This window comes from Amphibalanus amphitrite, unplaced genomic scaffold (assembly GCF_019059575.1).
Source record: "Amphibalanus amphitrite isolate SeventyFive unplaced genomic scaffold, NRLGWU_Aamphi_draft 000396F_arrow, whole genome shotgun sequence".
NCBI lineage: Eukaryota > Metazoa > Arthropoda > Thecostraca > Balanomorpha > Balanidae > Amphibalanus > Amphibalanus amphitrite.
The window spans coordinates 563,175-568,764 of NW_024881890.1; the positions used below are offsets into that span (position 1 = coordinate 563,175).

Here is a 5,590-nt window from a genome sequence, read left to right on the forward strand (position 1 = left end):
CTCGTTTGGCGGCGGGCGTTTTTGCTGCGTTTACAAAGGTGCTTGCTCAAACAACCTGCGGTCCCGCGATGCGGAGCCCAGCATCGCAGATGCTGGTAACCGCAGGTTGTTTGAAAAGACAAACACTATTCGTTAGAATTGTGTTTTTCTATTGAAAAACAACCGGAGCGGTCCTTCTCCGGGCTATGTTTTGCATGTCTGGCCGCGAATTGGGGCAACTTGGGTCAGGCCTAAACTTGTGGCTCGATTTTCTTAAAAATTTCAGTGTATGGGCTCCCGCAGGCGATCTACCTGTTGGCACCGGTCGCTACTCGCTTAAAACCTCGTGGCACGTGGCACGTGCGATTCCATTTTCCCCATGTTAAGTCAACGGGGTTTTGGACACTTTTTGCGCGATCGGGAATAGCGGAAAAACGAGCCAAGGAAGAGGTGGTTTTCTTCCCAGCATTTTATGGCAAACACGTTTGGGTACACGCTGGTGTGCGCCGTATACCCCTCAGAACTTCGTAACGTGTCTTTGCACGAGGTCAAAGTTGAATTTTTTTCGCTCCCCATGTTAAGTCAATGGGCGTTTTTGCAGAGACTTTTTCATTCGCTCATTGTACAAAATTATATGATACGATTTTGTTTAAACTTTCAGGACTTGTTGAGAAAAGACCATAGAACATGGTGTTATGCTTCGTTAAGCTGTCAGAATTCGTTTGCTCTTTTGAAGCTCGTTTAAAAATGAAAAATTTTAACTTTGAAAGTCAATGGGAGCGTCTTTGATGCTTAATAACTTTTTACGTTTAAGATATGTTTAAGTCAAAAGTTGATATTTTATACAACTTTTGATGCTCTTTCCAATGATATATAGAACGTTATTGCACGTTGTTCCGTTTTCCTGGTGTTGTCCATCTGAACTTGTCAGTCACGTGACCCATTTGACCTTCGGATCCAATTCTGGTAGTCAATTCTGGCGCTTTTGTTACCATAGCGAAATATGTAACGCCGTGTTCACAGTTTACTGACGACGAAGGTCCTGCTTAATCTGGCAAATAGCGTTCGAGAACTGCGGCCAAGCCCCGCTGATCTTGAACGTGATTGGTCGGTGGGCGTAAAGAATCTCCGTCGTCAGGGAGACTGCGAACACGGGGTAAACCAAGGAGTAAACAATCTGTGCGTGGAATGGGGAGTGGTGAATGTGGAACGGCGATGATAGGTGCTGATGTCGTCGATTTTTATTTATACTGTTATCCTTATTATACATTCTGATCATTTTTTATGTTCAGGAGTTTTCTCTGTTGATTTAACATCAAAAACGGTGTGTTTAACTGTTATTGCCAAGTGCCATATTGATATTGAAATTGGGGTACAATTCAACATTCTGATTCACTGGTTTTCTATGGCCTGTTGTGTATCATATTATTGGTAATGTGAATATAGGTACTCCAAACGGCAAACACTGCTATTTTCTGGTATATATTAATGTTTGACCTGATTTTATATTATTGGTAATGTGAATATAGGTACTCCAAACACTGCTATTTTCGGGTATATATTAATGTTTGACCTGATTTTACTTCACTTCACCTTATATTTTTTGCAGGAACAGTTATCACAGCATTATTGTGCAAAAATAAGGGTGGTGTATCACAGCATATCACAGCACTCTGCCAGCCGCTTTTGGCTTCCATAGAGACATCAACAAGCCTATACCTCCAACACTACCGGAGGTTGACGCTAGCTCACGCGGAATGCGCTGGCAGCGGCTGGCAGCGCGCCCATGAAACACAGCCAGGGGTTTCTTCTGTAAAGTCATTGTTGTCTAGGTACATGGGCCTTTACCAATTGTTAACAGCTATAAAAATTGGAATTAAAAATGTTCAGGTATTATGAGCATCAGCTAAACAGGGAAGAGGATTCGGCTTCAGCCCATCTTGCAACGCCTCAATGAAATTTAACGAGAAACTTAAATTGAGGGAGCAGCTACTCAACTGTGGTAAAGCCCATAAATCCTTGTGGATTTACCTACATACCTGAGGTAAATCCACAAGGCACCTTGAGTTCAAAATATGAAGTGACAACAAGCGAAATATAGCAGAAATTGGGACTTAAAGGAGCTTAGAAATAATCTGCTTAGTTCATTTGAAATGTATTGTTACCCACTTTCTAACCATGCATATTTTTGTGTCTTGTGAGGTCTCATATAGCAATAAAAATAGAAAAGTTATACAAGAGCAGTGACATGCATAGTTTGCTTGTGTTGTCACAACTTTGTACAATATTTCCAGCTTTATAATATGCAGTTATCAGTCACATTGGGCATCACACATGTATTTTTTTTTCTGCAGGAGGGAAGACACAGGAGGGAACTAGTGACTCATGTTTTTGCTTCTATCGCTTCACCCCTGGGGAATCAGTTCCTGCACCCCTTGAATATAATGGTCACCAAGGGGTGCTGTCCTGACACGTTCACTTTCTGTTGAGAAGGTTAGAACAAACACCATGTGTGTCATTTAGTTGCATATATAATACTTCAATGTTAAGTCTGCATGAAGTCTGAAGTCTAGCCACTCTTAATCCTAGGTTGTCGTGACGTTAATCTAGCCTGGGTGGATATTTTGCTGTGCTAAAAGCACGGACTCCGCTACGCCCCAGTACGGCGGCTGGGGCGCCTCCCCTGGAGGAAAACGGCGCCGGGGAGGGGGACGGACACTGTTACACTTGCGGTTTTTTGTGTGGGGTAGCGTATACTCTTCTTACAAGTATTTACTATGGACAATGCTTGCGGGTGACCTCCACTGCACGTGACACGTGTAAAACGGAGAGGTGTCACTTTTGTTACGGAGCGAGCGAAGCGAGCGAAGTCTTTCCTTAGATTAACGGAAATTTCTGAGTATGAGCGGAAATGTATTGTTACCCACTTTCTAACCATGCATATTTTTGTGTCTTGTGAGGTCTCATATAGCAATAAAAATAGAAAAGTTATACAAGAGCAGTGACATGCATAGTTTGCTTGTGTTGTCACAACTTTGTACAATATTTCCAGCTTTATAATATGCAGTTATCAGTCACATTGGGCATCACACATGTATTTTTTTTTCTGCAGGAGGGAAGACACAGGAGGGAACTAGTGACTCATGTTTTGCTTCTATCGCTTCACCCCTGGGGAATCAGTTCCTGCACCCCTTGAATATAATGGTCACCAAGGGGTGCTGTCCTGACACGTTCACTTTCTGTTGAGAAGGTTAGAACAAACACCATGTGTGTCATTTAGTTGCATATATAATACTTCAATGTTAAGTCTGCATGAAGTCTGAAGTCTAGCCACTCTTAATCCTAGGTTGTCGTGACGTTAATCTAGCCTGGGTGGATATTTTGCTGTGCTAAAAGCACGGACTCCGCTACGCCCCAGTACGGCGGCTGGGGCGCCTCCCCTGGAGGAAAACGGCGCCGGGGAGGGGGACGGACACTGTTACACTTGCGGTTTTTTGTGTGGGGTAGCGTATACTCTTCTTACAAGTATTTACTATGGACAATGCTTGCGGGTGACCTCCACTGCACGTGACACGTGTAAAACGGAGAGGTGTCACTTTTGTTACGGAGCGAGCGAAGCGAGCGAAGTCTTTCCTTAGATTAACGGAAATTTCTGAGTATGAGCGGCCGGCCGGCCGGCCGGCCGGCCGTGCGGACGCTTTTGCGAGGCTTATAGGCGGCGTGATGCCCCAAAACGGATATTGCGGCGCCGTCGATTGACGCACGAGGGTGAAATTTTCACGACTCGTGGGTCATGTAATTCAACAGGTCGTATTAGCTTTTGGGCACGATTCGGCCGGGGGTGCGCCCGTGGCGCGTGCTCATGTGCGCCATAGGGTTAACATTAAAAACGGCAAAAACAGGCTATTGCTCCAGATGGTCCGACCACTACAACCCCATATGATGCACTCTTGGCTGCATCCCCACCCCACCCTTTCCCCTTACAGTATGAAGTATGAAAAACAGTGATTTTTTACTGGAGCTGCAAAGTGTGCCTTTGAACCACCTTATGATTTACTAGTATCTAATGTATTTGTCCATCAGGATCAGTTATCTAATGGCAGTAGACTGTTGTCTTCACATACTTCATATCTATTTTGGCTACTGCATTGTGTTCTGTAAAAAAAAAATATGGAAAACGTTTTGGATGTAGTTTTTAGTAGAATGCTTCTTTACAGATCCCGAAAGAAGATAACTGCTTGTTTTCTTCACCGCCACCAGTCTACCTGCTCTCTGCACACTCGGCAGAGCGCGGCAGGGCACCCCACGGAGCTGCACTAGTCACATCCGGGCCCCACGCCGGTCGACGGCCGATGCGATGGAGGCACTACTCCGAGGCACTACTGGGAGGCCTGCGGCGCGGACGACGGATGCGGCAGTTGGTCAAGACACGGCAGCCTACTCGAGGTGCTTCTCGCCTGGAGGACGCAGGCGAATCGCGTTATCCTAGCTGTGCCTCGTCATGGTGCGATGAGCCTTAATAGACTAATGCATATTCTTCCTTTGGTTGTAATTCATTTGCTGCTGCCCGCTGGGCTAAGGAGTAACTCTGTGCGCCTACTTTGTGCAGACGCTCGTCCAGTGCCGCCCTTCGTTTGCCGCACATATCTTTATTTATTCTTTGTTACAATTCCGTCTTTGGTCATTTTTTTTTTACCATGGGGGCACTTGAAAGTTTTGTTTTTAAATCTGTGGACATTGAACCTGGAATCGGTTTTTTGTCGGATTTCGGTTTTGTTTTTGCACTGTGGAAATATCTCGTTCAATATTTTTTTAAGATAGGGCGTGTTAAAACTTTTAGTCTCATTACTCCTCTGTGCATTCTAAAGTACTATAATGTGCATCTCAAGTGTTTGGTGCTGTACTGTTATTATTTATGGTTAATCCAGTGCTGATTTATGGTTAATCCAGTTTTTATTCGATTGAATCGTTGTGTGTAATGTGCATGACATCCGCGTACCGCCTGTAGCAGTGTTATATATTTTCATTTATGCTGGAAAATAATAACTTTCTTGTTCATTGGCTTTATTCGATGACAGAGACGTGCCAGATGACTGGGGCTGCGACTTGACTTGGTAGTTGTTAACGGTGCAAACTTCAACCATCAAGCATGATGTGGAAACGTCACATTCCGTTATCAAATCTTCGTACCGTAAATACTGAATAAGATCAATACTAGGCTGGAGCTTGCTAGAAAAACCGTGCACTGACAACGGCGAGTGGTGGACCTGAGTAGCGGCCGGGAGGCAGGGAAGTCAGCCAATTGTCAGATGTCTATTTCTTCACACATCTTTATTCTTTACTTTACACCGTCATAGACGTAATGCAATTATCGGAGCATGAAGTGGTGTATTGCCCTTATTACACCCTTCCAGTAAGTATCCAATGCCCATCCATCCACTTTCCGCAGGTGCAGGAGCAAGGGAGAGCGAAATAATTTTTATCGTCACTCACCTCACGCCCAACTGCTAGGCGAAAAGCCAGTACTCGCAATGTTTCAATCTTATTTAAGAAAAAAAGCAAATGTATCGGCTATAAATGCGTCGTGTTCCCTGCGGTAATACTATTAGTT

At 44.4% G+C, this 5,590-nt stretch overlaps 1 long non-coding RNA gene across 1 annotated transcript; it reads left to right on the forward strand.

Moving 5' to 3' along the window:
* The first annotated feature begins 1,149 nt into the window (after window positions 1-1,149).
* On the forward strand, window positions 1,150-5,037 carry LOC122390451. Its single transcript, XR_006258153.1, has 2 exons — window positions 1,150-1,201; window positions 4,197-5,037. It is a non-coding gene; the product is annotated as an uncharacterized LOC122390451 (long non-coding RNA).
* The last annotated feature ends 553 nt before the right edge of the window (window positions 5,038-5,590 follow it).